A 15,318-nucleotide genomic window follows, 5' to 3' on the forward strand; every position below is an offset into this window, starting at 1 on the left:
ATTACACAGGTAACTCAAGCATTAAATAAAAAAGAACAAAAGGTAATGGGGTTAGTCTTCAATTCCTGCCGCCTGCAGGGGTATGGTATGATTATTGTGTTGTTTTCCGTAAAGAGTTTGTAAGATGAGATGACTTCAGCAGCTGAACGAGCACACACTTGGCTGTAAAACAAAACACAAATCTCTTGAAAATTTTATAATATTGGCCCTCCCAAAAAACATTACTGTAATAAACAGGTTTATAAAATTGCCACTCTGTTTTGTGTGTGTGTGTGTGTGTGTGTGCATTAATCGTATTTACTATAAATATCCAATAAAACGAACAAAACAATAAGAAGAGGGTAACGAAAATTAGTTGCTAACCATATCTTCAAATTTCAATATTATAAGTCCGTTTTTCATTATTTTTCTTTTTTTATGTTAAGGTGAGGAAAGGGTTGAAAGCATGTTGGGGCTCAGGCATAGCAACGCATGAAGGATAGAGAAGTCACGACAGATAGTCGTGGGAGTGAAAGGTTGGAAAAGAAGTTTAATGAGTTAAACAGAGGGGGACGACACCCTTTGTTTTACACATGGAAGAGTTTGTTGGCTAACTAAGCTAACCTAGGATTTAGGATGAGGTTTCACAATGGTTACTTTGGTTGACAATGACTAGTTTGATTTTACAATTACATGTTTATTAAAATCTTATTAATATATTACGTTATGGACTCACTAGATTGTGACTTGTTTATGTGATTTTATATCATCTAATTTTTAATTTAAGGTGGATCGTTGTGGCGGACATAGATGGGCCGCGGGTTGGGTTGTTGTAGTGCGGGTCGCCCTCCGTTGATATCTTCCCCGCGTAGGTGGTCTGAGTTGTGAGTGTCGTCCAGGAGCTTGTCCCAAACCTTCTTCCCTAGGCGATGGAACCTGACGTTCAGGGTCTCCATTTTATATATCAGGTGGATGGTTTCCACTGTCTCCTGGTAGGGTGGCGCTTGGCCACTGGGTGACCTCAGGCACTTGTTTTGGAAGCTCTGTAGTTGTTGTAGTCTGGTCTTCCCGAGCATGACGATTGGTACGTGTGGGTGCTCCAATACAGGTCTCGCCAGTTTAAAACGTTTTAATTTGGCTGCGGCGACTTTGGCTTTCTTTAGTCTGTCCTTTACGTGGGATGAAATACCCCTCCGAGAGATGATGAGGCCGAGCAACCTACCTTGTTTAGAGTACTCAATCTCTTCGTCGCCGATCATCAATGGCGCCGGCTTGAATTTGGCTATTGGTATGACCTCGAATTTCGTTTTGTTTGTTTTTATTTTCCATTTAGTTTCATACTCCGAGATACCCTCTATTGCCCGAGCAGTGAGTCGCGCCATCCTTGCCGTGGACCTTTCTGGGCAAGTAACGATCTGCGTTACATCGTTGGCATACATGACGTACTCGCTGCTGACGATTCGGGGTGGCAGGTCAGCCATGTAGAGTGTGTAAAGGGTTGGTGAGAGACAAGAGCCCTGAGGCACGCCGCTCGAGAGTGAGAATTCTTCTCCACAATGTTTTTGCATCTTGATTTTTGCTCTGTGGTCCGTAATAAAGTTGCACAGCAGGCGCGTCAGGTTTTCGGGTAGCCCCAGGTGTATTATCTTATAACTGCAGCCCCGAGTGCCAAGCTTTGTCAAACGCCTTGTTGACGTCTCTCAGCACTACGTGCAGTGCAGGCGGCCAGTCATGGCGTTGGCGATCTGCTCGTAGGTCTGGGCTATGGCGGTGGATGTGCCTCGGTACTGGCGGAAGCCGAACTGGCGGGGATTATGCACGTCTTCGTCCTCCAGATACGTCCGCAACCGCTTGTTTACTATTTTTTTCGAGGATTTTTACTGGTACCTTAAGTAGCGATATTGGTCGAAAGTTTTCGACTTTGTTTGGAGGCTTTCCTGCTTTTGGTATGAGGAGGATAACGGCGTTTTTTGAACATCTAAAGGAAGTATCCAGAGGCGAGGCAGGCATTGCATATATGAACAAGCTTCTCTATCATGTTGTCGGGGAGTTGAGCAGAATCGCGGTAATTATTGACTGCCTCCCACACCAAGGGGGCCCACTTTTGTTCATGTAGACGTTTGCTCTCGTGCTGGATGTCCGTCTGTAGCTCTCGGTACCGGTCTCTCAGCTCTTGCGTCCAGCCGCGGATACCGGCTAGCTGTCTCATGTGATCGTACTGGACACTGACCTGCCTGGTGACTAGTGTAAGGGTGGGGAATAGTCCTGTGGGTGGTGGTAAGGGATGTTGTTGTCCAGCTCAGTCTTCACATCAGTGCACCTGCTTGAGACTGGGAGATTCCTTGCAGGAGTCCCTGTCTGCCCGTTCGGGGTTTGACCTGATGTTAGCTGGGTTCATAATGGGATTGGTTGAGAGCGTCACGACGACTGGCAGGTTGTCGCTGGTACTGATGAGTCCGGCGGTAACGTGCCGGTTCAGAACGGCCTCGTTTTTAGAGAGGATTTTGTCGGGTGTTGTGGTACTGGCACGTCTAATCAGCGTCGGGAAATCTGGCTTGAGGTGTTGCAGTCTTCCCTTTCTGGTGCTGTCAAACAGCGTCACACCGACGTATGGCGTGGCGCGCATTTCTCTCCATCGTGCATTGTAGTGCGGGGTCCTTCGCGTATTAGTAAAACTATGGTTGTCGACACGACGACCCCATCAACGGAAGGGGCTGATTAAACCCCAAGGCGTTAGGCTTCTTCCATACGAGCGTCTCTTTTTGTGTTGCACGACAATAAAACTCTCGTGTCAAAGAGGCCATATTTCTTAGTACTGGTCATGGGGGTGGTATTTCAGGCCGATTATTGTCTTCAGTCAATTCACTTTGCTAATGTTCAATAAATCACCATAATTTACTCAAGATATTTCTCACTAAAACAACTTTATCACAAACGAGAAAACTTAAGGAAAACTTAATAGGTTAATTTTGAAGAAAAAAATTAAGACCGCGATTCTTTATTTGATAAATGAAATCTGGAAAAAAAATTACTTCACGGTGTGTTTTCACCCTCAGCTCAGTTGTGAAAATTAGAAACAAATCAATCCGGGACCATTTTAAATTCGAAACTAAGGCTAAGGACCGAGGATTCAGCTTATTACAGTCATTTATGGAACCTGTGTATCCATATTAGGTGAAACAGAATTGTTCCCATCTTTTACCTAGCAGCTTTCTTAACATTCTTATCTAAAAACGTTACCCAACAGTGTTACTTAAGATCACTACCTATAATGTTCGCTATAATCCTTGTACAGTATGTTATCTAAAATACTTACCTAAAATACGTTATTTATTATACGTCTTAAAAATTAATTCCTCTAATATTCCTACCTGTCATCTTTACTAGTAACCTAGTCTTACTTTTTTCTTGTTTTTTGTCAATCGTTTTAACATCCTTTCTTATCTTTATAACTAAAATTCTCCTGTGAATTGTACCAACATCCTGACCTCATATTCTTACCTTACCTTACCCTAACATCCTGTCCTTGCATTTAAGACACATATTCCAAATAACCACAAGTGCGAGTTAATTTTTGTTTTGTTTAAGCGTAAATATTCTTGAATGAGAGATGGCCTCCTTATAATTACAATTACATTATTACAGTGTTGTTGATATTGATATTCTATAACGGTTAGTGGAGTTTAATGTTGTTCTACCGCAATGACCAGTAGCGTGTCCCACTAACACATATGTAGGCCCACGTTGTCCAAACCTAATCGTGAACATAGAGTATGGAGAGAACAAGATTTTATTATATTAGTAGTGGAATAATTAGTTGTTGAGTATTTTATAAGTACTTTCAGATTAATAATGAACCTTTTCACTAAGTTCGGATTGATGGATTTATTCCAGGCATCATTACCTTCTCCAGCATAATCGTTCTTTCATGACCTGTACAGTATTTGAAAGAAGGGAGATAAAGGTTTTATAGCGGAAACATAAAGTTATGTACTTCACTCTACATGACTATAATTCAAATATGTAAAGGAGTGTGCCAGAGGAAAATTACTTTCATAAGTGACACATGTATTTTTTATTAAATCCATTTGCTTTTAATGCTGACGTCTTACTATACATTCTGAGGGTGACGTCTCTTTGCAAAATTTGGTGTCTGGCAACTGGATTTAGTGATGGTGCTGGTTATAGCCCTCTGATAACGACACACCGAAGTCCCTTTTTTGAATGAATTTTAGGCTAAAACTATTCTACAATATTTTTAAAAGTATAATTTCATGGTGCGTTATATCTCTGCACTGTATTGTGTTCCGTTGTATACGGTAGTATGATGTTATATTTCATCATGGTGTGTTGCTTTCTATTATCTTTTATTACCTTATATTGTACTTGCCTGTGATATATATTATTTTAAATTTTCACAATATATTGTTACACTGTTCTGTACTGTGTTGTGAGCACCGTATTTTTTTTTTTTTTTTTTATTGTGCACCCCCTTACATCCTTGTGTAAGGTGAAGCGCAGAAGCGTTTACAGCGCCCAACAGGGAAGCATGCTAAGTTAATGCTTGCCTTTATGTGTCACGAGTTAAGGGCATAGAAGCCTGAAGAGTCAAGGGCGTAGAAGCCTGAAGAGTCAGTGGTTTTATGTCATGAAGTTATTGGAAGCTCCAACAACTTTCCCTGAATACGAATTCGCAATTTTCGATTTACACCAGGTACCTACTTTACTGCTAGGTGAACAGGGACTAATGGGAGCACCGTATTGTGTTACCTTGCATGGTATTGTGTTGCATTGTATAGTATCGATGTGCTATGTGTTGCATTATGTTATATTGCGTTCAATTGTGTTGCATTGTGCAATATATATATTTGTATTAGGTTGCATTGTGTAATTTAAGTTGAATTGTGTTGCAATGCACATTTTGAGTTGCATTATGTTATTTTGAGCTATATTGTGTTGTATTCCATAGTATTGTGTTGCATTGTGTAGTACCGAGTTGCACTATGTTGTATTGCATAATATTGTGTTCATTCTATTACACTGAGTTATATTGTCTTACAATGTATAGTATTAAGTTGCATTGTACCGTATTAGCGTCACTGTGTATGACAACGTAACAATAAAGGTTAGACCAGAGAGCAGTATTATGGTGAGGAAGGTAGTACACATGGTTTATTACTGAAGGTACTGTTACTAGAGATCGAGGCAAGGATTCACAAAGGTCCATACGATGAATATTACCTCGTAACTGAAGATTTAAGAATGTACTTCATTAATTTATGGTTAAAATACCCCCCAAAAATTATAAATATACACTGAGAGTAAACATTAACTATGTACAGTATATGATTACTGAGTACCAGTAAGGAAACAAAGCACACTTGGTAAAAAAAAAAGTGTCTCTCAGGAGAAGTCCCATGAATTTGGAAATGAATAATCCTTTTGTCTCGCTAGGGTTGGTAGGCATGATTGTGAGACATTTATACCAATTATGGTAGGCCTAATTTAATTATTTCATTCAAAATATAGAATTAATTCGTTGCATTATGACTGGTGAATAACAGTATGCCTCATGTGCCTTCATCAAAAACCTTCATTCGTGGTGTCATTTTGTTTCGCATAAGAATTGTAAAGATAACTTTTTATTACTGAGTGCACATGATTCCCAGGAAAACTTCAAGTAATTCATGTTAGCCAAGAAAGTATAGGCGTTTATTGTAAGGCGTTATCGATGCACTGATTAGCTAACTCGTTAGCTATTCTGTATGAGCAGATGCTGCTTTTGACTAGTGCGCATGACACGTTCAGAGGGAAGAGCTAACACCTCGATCAGGCGTTAGCCTTGTGCAGCACCCAAGCGACCCAAATAGCTAACAGCCAATCAGCGCTTTCTCCCACTGAAAATACGCGGATCATGGCCGCTTATGGAGAATATTATGATTAATATTGAAGAGTTGGGGGCATATTAGGCAATACAAAACTGTGATATAATAATAAAAATAATTCTATATACGATAGTATATTGGATAGGACCTAAAACAAAGCGTATGGCGTGATAGAATTGAAAAGGATTACGCCTAGTTGAAACCAGTTCTGGTTCCTCCCATTTTTAAGTGGGTGCTGTCAGATTTCATTAGTCATTGGTGACTTTGGTGTAACAATATTGATAATTACTCAAATATGATTAAAACTTTAATATCACTACTCATAAGATACTTTAAATAATGGTGAACAAGTTGATTACATTTCTGTAGGTTCAAAAATTAAGACTTAAACGAGCCTGAAATTCGTCATATTTCTTGTCAAAAAATTGTGAACACCTAGCCGCGAGAGAAGAAGCGTACAGCTACTCCAGTCGTTTTGTGTGGTTCGAGTCCAGGAGAAATTTCCTTTACAACGGTCCCGATTTTTTGTGCTATTCTTATTTATCGTTGACTGATTGACTTTTTTTTCCTTTTTTGTCTTTCTTTCCATAATTTTCTATATATTTTCTTCACTATTTCTTTCCGTATTGTGTCCAAATAACAGTTCTCCTAATTTTATTGTTTTCTAAAGACTGTGTTGTACAATAGTTATTCCAAAGATGCGGTACAATGTCGTATTCTTTAATGACAGTCCGGGAAAGCTAACTCGTTAGCTATTCCGTGCATCTTAAAACGCCTTACAATAAACGCCTTATATGCCTCAGAGTAAATTTTTTGGCATGCTTGGATACAATTTGTTTGCATTTTAAGCCATTTAATTGGGTTTATAATTGTGTCTTCAGCTACAAGGAGTATACATCATGCACACTATTGGATAGGCTACCCTGAAATTTCTTTCATCGCATTGTCTTGCTATTTATCATAAGGCTTTCATTTGTAATTCATCGTCCTCTAACAGTATTGTCAACCCTTGACAATAATACCTACAGTACCTTCAGACAAAAGTTCCTTCCTCTTAACAGAGGTAATTTCCTGATGACAGTGGTACAGTACTGTACCTTCTCAACAAAGTTAAGTGTTTCCTTTTGTAGTGTTACGGGGTGTTTCTATTGGTAGTGTAATGTATTGTTTCTGTTAGTAGTGTTACCGAGAGTTTCTGTTGGTAGTGCTACCGAGCATTTCTGTTGGTAGTGTTGCCGAGTATTTCTGTTGGTAGCATTACTGGGTGTTTCTGTTTGTAGTGTTACCAAGTGTTTCTGTTGGTAGTGTTAATGGGTGTTTCTGTTAGTAGTGTTACGGAGTGTTTCTGTTGGTAGTGTTACGGAGTGTTTCTGTTGGAAGTGTTACCGAGTATTTCTGTTGGTAGTGTAACCAAGTGTTTCTGTTAATAGTGTTACCGAGTGTTTCTATTAATAGTGTTACTGGGTGATACTGCTTGCAGTGTTACCGAGTGTTTCCGTTTGTAGTATTACCGAGTGTTTTTGTTGGTAGTGTTACCGAGTGTTTCTGCTAATAGTGTTACCGAGTGTTTCTGTTGGTAGTATTGCCAAATGTTTCTGTTGGTAGTGTTACCGAGTATTTCTGTTGGTAGTGCTACCAAGTGTTTCTGTTAATAGTGTTACCGAGTGTTTCTGTTAATAGTATTACCGAGTGATTTTGTTGGTAGTGTTACCGAGTGTTTCTGTTAATTGTGTTACCGAGTGTTTCTGTTGGTAGTGTTACCGAATAGTTCTGTTAGTATTGTTATCGAGTGTTTCTGAAAATAGTGTTACCGAGTGTTTCTGTTGGTAGTGTTACCAAGTGTTTCTGTCGTAGTGTTACTTAGTATTTATGTTGGTAGTGTTACCGAATGTTTCTGTTAGTAGTGTTACTGAGTGTTTCTGTTGTTAGTGTTACTGCATGTTTCTGTTAGTAGTGTTATTGAGTGGCTTTGTTGGTAGTGTCACCGAGTGTTTCAGTTAATAGTGTTACCGAGTGTTTCTGTTAATAGTGTTACCGAGTGTTTCTGCTGGTAGTGTTACCGAGTGTTTCTGCTAACAGTGTTACCGAGTGTTTCTGTTAAGAGTGTTACCGAGTGTTTCTGTTGGTAGTGTTACCGAGTGCTTCTGTTAGTATTGTTACCGAGTGACCTTGTTGGTAGCGTTACCGAGTGTTTCTGTTAATAGTGTTACCGAGTATTTCTGTTAATAGTGTTGCTAAGTGTTTCTGTTGGTAGTGTTACCGAGTGTTTCTGTTGCTTAGTGTTACCGAGTGTTTATGTTAGTAGTGTTACTGAGTATTTCTGGTAGTAGTGTTACCGAGTGTTTCTATTGGTAGTGTTACCGGGTGTTTCTGTTAATAGTGTTACCGAATGGCTTTACTGGTAGCGTTACCGAGTGTTTCTGTTAGTAGTATTACTTGGTGTTTCTCTTTGTTTGTTGGAGCAGTAAGTGACTATGCTGTGAGTGTTGGAGCTGTAAGTAACGGTGCTGTGTGTGTTAGAGCAGTAAGTGACGGTGTTGCGTGTGTTAGAGCAGTAAGTGACGGTGCTGTGTGTGTTAGAGCAGTAAGTGATGGTACTGTGTGTGTTGGAGCAGTAAAAGATGGTGCTGTGTGTGTGATGGAGCAGTAAGTGACGGTGCTGTGTGTGTTGGAGCAGTAAAAGATGGTGCTGTGTGGTGATGGAGCAGCAAGTGACGGTGCTGTGTGTGTATGGAGCAGTAAGTGGTGGTGCTGTGTGTGTTGGAGCAGTAAGTGAAAATGTTGTATGTGTGATGGAGCAGTAAGTGACGGTGCTGTGTGTGTGTTGGAGGTAAGATGGTGCTGTGTGTGTGATGGAGCAGTAAGTGACTGTGCTGTGTGTGTTGGAACAGAAAGTGAAAATGTTGTGTGTGTGATGGAGCAGGTGACGGTGCTGTGTGACTTGGAGCAGTAAGTGACTGCGCTGTTTGTGTTGAGCAGTAAGTGACGGTGCTGTGTGACTTGGAGCAGTAAGTGACTGCGCTGTTGTGTTGAGCAGTAGTGACGGTGCTGTGTGACTTGGAGCAGTAAGTGACTGCGCTGTTTGTGTTGGAGCAGTAAGTGACGGTGCTGTGTGTGTTAGAGCAGTAAGACGGTGTTGTGTGTGTTGGACAGTAAGTAACGGTGCTGTGTGTGTTGAAGCAGTAAGTAACGGTGCTGTGTGTGTTGGAGCAGTAAGTAACGGTGCTGTGTGTTTAGAGCAGTAAGTGACGGTGCTGTGTGTGTTGGAACAGTAAATGACGGTGCTGTGAGTGTTGGAGCAGTATGACTGTGCTGTGTGTGTTGGAGCAGGTAACGGTGCTGTGTGTGTTGAGCAGTTAGTGACGGTGCTGTGTAAGTTGAGCAGGCAACGGTGCTGTGTATGTTGAGCAGTAATTAACGGTGCCGTGTATTATGGAGCAGTAAGTGACGGTGCTGTGTGTGATGGAGCAGTAAGTGACTGTGTTGTGTGTTGGAGCAGGTGACTGTGCTGTGTGTGTTGAGCAGTAGGTGACTGTGCTGTGTGTGTTTGATCAGTCAGCAACGATGCTGTGTGTGTTTGATCAGTAAATAGCGGTAATGTGTGTGTTGGAGCAATAAATAAAGGTGCTGTGTATGTTGGAGCAGTAAGTGACTGTGCTGTGTGTGTTGGAGCAGTAAGTGATGGAGTTCTGTGTGTTGGAGCAGTAAGTGACGGTGCTGTGTGTGTTGGAGCAGTAAGGATGGAGCTGTGTGTGTGGGAGTGGTAAGGATGGTGCGGTGTGTGTTTGAGCATTAAGTAACGGTGCTCTGTGTGTTGGAGCAGTAAGTAACGGTGCTGTGTATGTTGGAGCAGCAAGTAACGGTGCTGTGTGTGATGGAGCAGGGAACCGGGCTGTGTGTGTTGGAGCAGTAAGTGATGGAGTTCTGTGTGTTGAGCATTATGACGGTGCCGTGTGTGTTGGCAGTAAGTGACTGCGCTGTTTGTGTTGGAGCAGGCGGCGGTGCTGTGCGTGTGATGGAGCAGTAAGTGACTGTGCTGTGTGTGTTGGAGCAGTAAGTGTGACGGTGCTGTGTGTGTTGGAGCGGTAATGTGACTGTGCTGTGTGTGTTGGAGCAGGTAACGGGCTGTGTGTGTTGGAGCAGTAAGTGATGGAGTTCTGTGTGTTGGAGCATTAAGTGACGGTGCCGTGTGTGTTGGAGCAGTATGACTGCGCTGTTTGTGTTGAGCAGTAAGTGACGGTGCTGTGTGTGTTGGAGCAGTAGGTGACTGTGCTGTGTGTGTTGGATCAGTCAGCAACGGTGCTTGTGTGTGTTTGATCAGTAAATAGCGGTAATGTGTGTGTTGGAGCAATAAATAAAGGTGCTGTGTATGTTGGAGCAGTAAGTGACTGTGCTGTGTGTGTTGGAGCAGTAAGTGATGGAGTTCTTCGGAGCATTAAGTGACGGTGCTGTGTGTGTTGAGCAGTAAGTAACGGTGCTGTGTATGTTGAGCAGTAAGTGATGTGCTGTTTGTGTTGAGCAGTAAGTGACGGTGTTGTGTGTGTTGGAGCAGTAAATGACGGTGCTGTGTGTGTTGGAGCAGTAAGTGATGGAGCTGTGTGTGTTGAGCAGTAAGTGATGGTGCGGTGTGTGTTTGAGCATTAAGTAACGGTGCTCGTGTGTTGGAGCAGTAAGTAACGGTGCTGTGTATGTTGGAGCAGCAAGTAACGGTGCTGTGTGTGATGGAGCAGTAAGGACGGTGCTGTGTTTGTTGGAGCAGTAAGGGCTTGTGCTGTGTGTGTTGGAGCAGTAAGTGACGTGTGTTGTGTGTGTTGAGCAGTAAATGACGGTGCTGTGCGTGTGATGGAGCAGTAAGTGATGGTGCTGTGTGTGTTGGAGCAGTAAGTGACGGTGCTGTGTGTGTTGGAGCAGTAAGTGACGGTGCTGTGTGTGTTGGAGCAGTAAGTGGCGGTGCTGTGCGTGTGATGGAGCAGTAAGTGATGGTGCTGTGTGTGTTGGAGCAGTAAGTGACGGTGCTGTGAGTGTTGGAGCAGCAAGCAACGGTGCTGTATGTGTTGGAGCAATAAGCGGTGGTGCGCGTGTGATGGAGCAGCAAGGACTGTGCTGTGTGTTTGGAGCAGTAAGTGTGACGGTGCTCTGTGTGTTGGAGCAATGTGACTGTGTTGTGTGTGTTTGAGCAGGCAACGGTGCTGTGTGTGTTAGAGCAGTAAGTGACGGTGCTGTGTGTGTGATGGTGGAGCAAGTGATGGTGCTGTGTGTATGTTGGAGCAGTAAGTGACGGTGCTGTGTGTGTTGAGCAGTAAGTAACGGTTCTCTGTGTGTTGGAGAATAAGTAACGGTGCTGTGTATGTTGGACAGTGCAAGTAACGGTGCTATGTGTGTTGGAGCAGTAAGTAGCGGTTCTCTGTGTGTTGAGCAGTAAGTAACGGTGCTGTGTATGTTGCAGCAGTAAGTAACGGTGCTGTGTGTGTTGAGCAATAACAGAAAGGTGCTGTGTATGTTGACAGCAAGTAACGTGTTGTGTATGTTGGAGCAGTATAACGGTGCTGTGTGTTGAGCAGGTGATGGAGCCCTGTGTGTTGGACATTATGACGGTGCTGTGTGTGTTGGTAGCAAGTGACGGTGCTGTGTGTGTTGGAGCAGTAAGTAGCGGTGCTGTGTGTTGGAGCAGGTGACGGTGTTGTGTGTGTGTTGCAGCAGTAAATAACGGTGCTGTGCGTGTGATGGAGCAGTAAGTGATGGTGCTGTGTGTGTTGGACAGTAAGTGACGGTGCTGTGTGTGTTGGAACAGTAAGTGATGGTGCTGTGTGTATGTTGGACAGTAAGTAACGGTGCTGTGTGTGTTGGAGCAGCAAATAAGGGTGCTGTGTGTGTTGGAGCAGTAAGTAACGGTTCTGTGTGTTGGAGCAGTAAGTAACGGTGCTGTGTATGTTGGAGCAGTAAGTGACCTGCAGGTTTGTGTTGGAGCAGTAAGTGACTGTGCTGTTTGTGTTGGAGCAGTAAGTGAGCGCTGTGTGTGTGTTGGAGCAGTAAGTGATGGTGCTATGTGTCTTGGAGCAGTAAGTGATGGTGCTGTGTGTGTTGGAGCAGTAAGTGATGGAGCTGTGTGTGTTGAGCATTATGACGGTGCTGTGTGTGTTGAGCAGTAAATGACGGTGCTGTGCGTGTGATGGAGCAGTAAGTGACGGTGCTGTGTTTGTTGAGCAGGTGGCGGTGCTGTGTGTTGGAGCAGGTGATGGTGCGTGTGTGTTTGACATTACAACGGTGCTGTGTGTTGAGCAGTAAGTAACGGTGCTCTGTATGTTGGAGCAGCAAGTAACGGTGCTCTGTGTTGGAGCAGTAAGTAACGGTGCTGTGTATGTTGAGCAGTAAGTGACGTGCGTTTGTTTTGGAGTGAAGTGACGGTGCTGTGTGTGTTGAGCAGTAAGTGACTGTGCTGTTTGTTTTGGAGCAGTAAGTGACGGTGTTGTGTGTGTTGGAGCAGGAAGTGACGGTGCTGTGTGTATTGAGCAGTAAGTGACGGAGCTGTGTGTTGGAGCAGTAAGTGATGGTGCGGTGTGTGTTTGACATTATAACGGTGCTCTGTGTGTTGAGCAGTAAGTAACGGTGTTGTATGTTGAGCAGCAAGTAACGGTGCTGTGTGTGATGGAGCAGTAAGTGACGGTGATGTGTTTGTTGAGCAGGGGCCTGTGCTGTGTGTGTGGAGCAGTAAGCACGGTGTTGTGTGTGTTGGAGCAGTAAATGACGGTGCTGTGCGTGTGATGGAGCAGGTGATGGTGCTGTGTGTGTTGGAGCAGTAAAGATCAGGTTGTGTGTGTTGGAGCAGTAAGTGACGGTGCTGTGTGTGTTGGAGCAGTAAGTGGCGGTGCTGTGCGTGTGATGGAGCAGTAAGTGATGGTGCTGTGTGTGTTGACAGTAAGTGACGGTGCTGTGAGTGTTGGGTGCAAGAAACGGTGCTGTATGTGTTGAGCAGTAAGGGTGCCTGTGTGTGATGGATAAATAAGTGACTGTGCTGTGTGTGTTGGAGCAGTAGTGACGGTGCTGTGCGTGTTGGAGCAGTATGACTGTGCTGTGTGGTTTGAGCAGTGAAGCAACGGTGGCTGTGTGTGTTAGAGCAGTAAGTGACGGTGCTGTGTGTGTGATGGAGCAGGTGATGGTGCTGCGTGTATGTTGGAGCAGTATGACGTGCTGCGTGTGTGTTGGTAGCAGTAACGGTTCTCTGTGTGTTGAGCAGTAAATAACGGTGCTGTGTGTGTTAGCAGTATAACGGTGCTGTGTGTGTTGGAGCAGTAAGTGACGGTGCTGTGTGTATGTTGGTGCAGCAAGTAACGGTGCTGTGTGTGTTGGAGCAGTAGTAACGGTGCTGTGTGTGTTGGAGCAGTAAGTGAGGTGCTCTGTGTGTTGCAGCAGTAAGTGACTGTGCTGTGTGTGTTGGAGCAGTAAGTAACGGTGCTGTGTGTGTTTGACAGTATAACGGTGCTGTGTGTGTTGGAGCAGTAAGTAAAGGTGCTGTGTATGTTGGAGCAGTAGGTAACGGTGCTGTGTGTGTTGGAGCAAGTAACGGTGCTGTGTATGTTGGAGCAGCAAGTAACGTGCTGTTTGTGTTGGAGCAGTATGTGACTGTGCTGTTTGTGTTGAGCAGTAAGTGACGGTGCTGTGTGTGTTGGAGCGGTAAGTGACAGTGCTGTGTGTGTTGAGCAGGTAACGGTGCTGTGTGTGTTTGAGCAGTAAGTGTTGCGCTGTGTGTATGTTGGAGCAGTAGGTAACGGTGCTGTGTGTGTTGGAGCAGTAAGCAACGGTGCTGTGTATGTTGAGCAGCAAGTAACGGTGCTGTTTGAGTTGGAGCAGTAAGGGGTGCTGTGCGTGATGGAGCAGTAAGTGACTGTGCTGTGTGTGTTGGAGCAGTAAGTGTGACGGTGCTGTGTGTGTTGGAGCAGTAAGTGACTGTGCGCTGTGTGTGTTGAGCAGGTAACGGTTCTGTGTGTGTTGAGCAGTAAGTAACGGTGCTGTGTGTGTTGTGTAGCAGTAAGTGGCGGTGCTGTGCGTGTGATGGAGCAGTAAGTGATGTTGCTGTGTGTGTTGGAGCAGTAAGAGACGGTGCTGTGTGTGTTGGAGCAGTAAGTAACTGTGCTGTGTGTGATGGAGCAGTAAGCGGCGGTGCTGTGCGTGTGATGGAGCAGTAAGTGACTGTGCTGTGTGTGTTGGAGCAGTAAGGTGATGGTGCTGTGTGTGTGGCAGTAAGTGACTGTGCTGTGTGTTGGAGCAGTAAGTAACCGGTGCTGTGTGTGTTAGAGCAGTAAGTGACGGTGCTGTGTGTGAGATGGAGCAGTAAGTGATGGTGCTGTGTGTATGATGGAGCAGTAAGTGACGGTGCTGTGTGTGTTGAGCAGTAAGTAACGGTCTCTGTGTGTTGGAGCAGTAAGTAACGGTGCTGTGTGGTTAGGGCAGTAAGTGACGGTGCTGTGTGTGTGATGGAGCAGTATGATGGTGCTGTGTGTATGTTGGAGCAGTATGACGGTGCTGTGTGTGTTGGACAGTAAGTAACGGTTCTGTGTGTGTGTTGGAGCAGTAAGTAACGGTGCTGTGTATGTTGGAGCATTATGTAACGGTGCTGTGTGTGTTGGGCAGTAAGTGACGGTGCTGTGTGTATGTTGGTGCAGCAAGTAACGGTGCTGTGTGTGTTGGAGCTGTAAGTAACGGTGCTGTGTGTGTTGGAGCAGTAAGTGGCGGTGCTGTGCGTGCGATGGAGCAGTAAGTGACTGTGCTGTGTTTGTTGGATCAGTAGTGACGGTGCTGTGTGTTGCAGCAGTAAGTGACTGTGCTGTGTGTGTTGGAGCAGTAAGTAACGGTGCTGTGTGTTTGAGCAGTAAGTAACGGTGCTGTGTGTGTTGGAGCAGTAAGTAAAGGTGCTGTGTATGTTAGAGCAGTAGGAAACGGTGCTGTGTGTGTTGGAACAGTAAGTGATGGTGCTGTGTGTATGTTGGACAGCAAGTAACGGTGCTGTGTGTGTTGGAGCAGCAGTAACGGTGCTGTGTGTGTTAGACGTAAGTAACGGTGCTGTGTATGTTGGAGCAGCAAGTAACGGTGCTGTGTGTTGGAGCAGTAAGTAGCGGTGCTGTGTATGTTGGACAGTAAGTGACTCTGCTGTTTGTGTTGGGCAGTATGTGACTGTGCTGTTGCGTTGGAGCAGTAAGTGACGGTGCTGTGTGTGTTGGAGCAGTAAGTGATGGTGCTTTGTGTGTTGGGGCAGTGAGTGATTGAGCTGTGTGTGTTGGAGCAATAATTGACGGTGCTGTGTGTGTTGGAGCAGTAAGTGACGGTGCTGTGTGTGTTGGACAGTAAGTGATAGTGCTGTCTTTGTTGGAGCATTAAGTGAGTGCTGTGTGTGTTGGGCAGTAAATGAGAGTGCTGTGTGTGTGTTGAGCAGTAAGTGATGGTGCTGTGTGTGTTGAAC

At 44.3% G+C, this 15,318-nt stretch overlaps 1 protein-coding gene across 1 annotated transcript in view; it reads left to right on the forward strand.

Annotated features, from left to right (window-relative positions):
- Positions 1-15,318, forward strand: part of LOC121865360 (probable cationic amino acid transporter) — a 95,912-nt gene that overhangs the window by 68,194 nt on the left and 12,400 nt on the right. The window lies entirely within an intron of this gene.

The sequence above is a fragment of the Homarus americanus genome, unplaced genomic scaffold, assembly GCF_018991925.1.
Source record: "Homarus americanus isolate GMGI-L3 unplaced genomic scaffold, GMGI_Hamer_2.0 scaffold15667, whole genome shotgun sequence".
Classification (NCBI taxonomy): Eukaryota; Metazoa; Arthropoda; class Malacostraca; order Decapoda; family Nephropidae; genus Homarus; species Homarus americanus.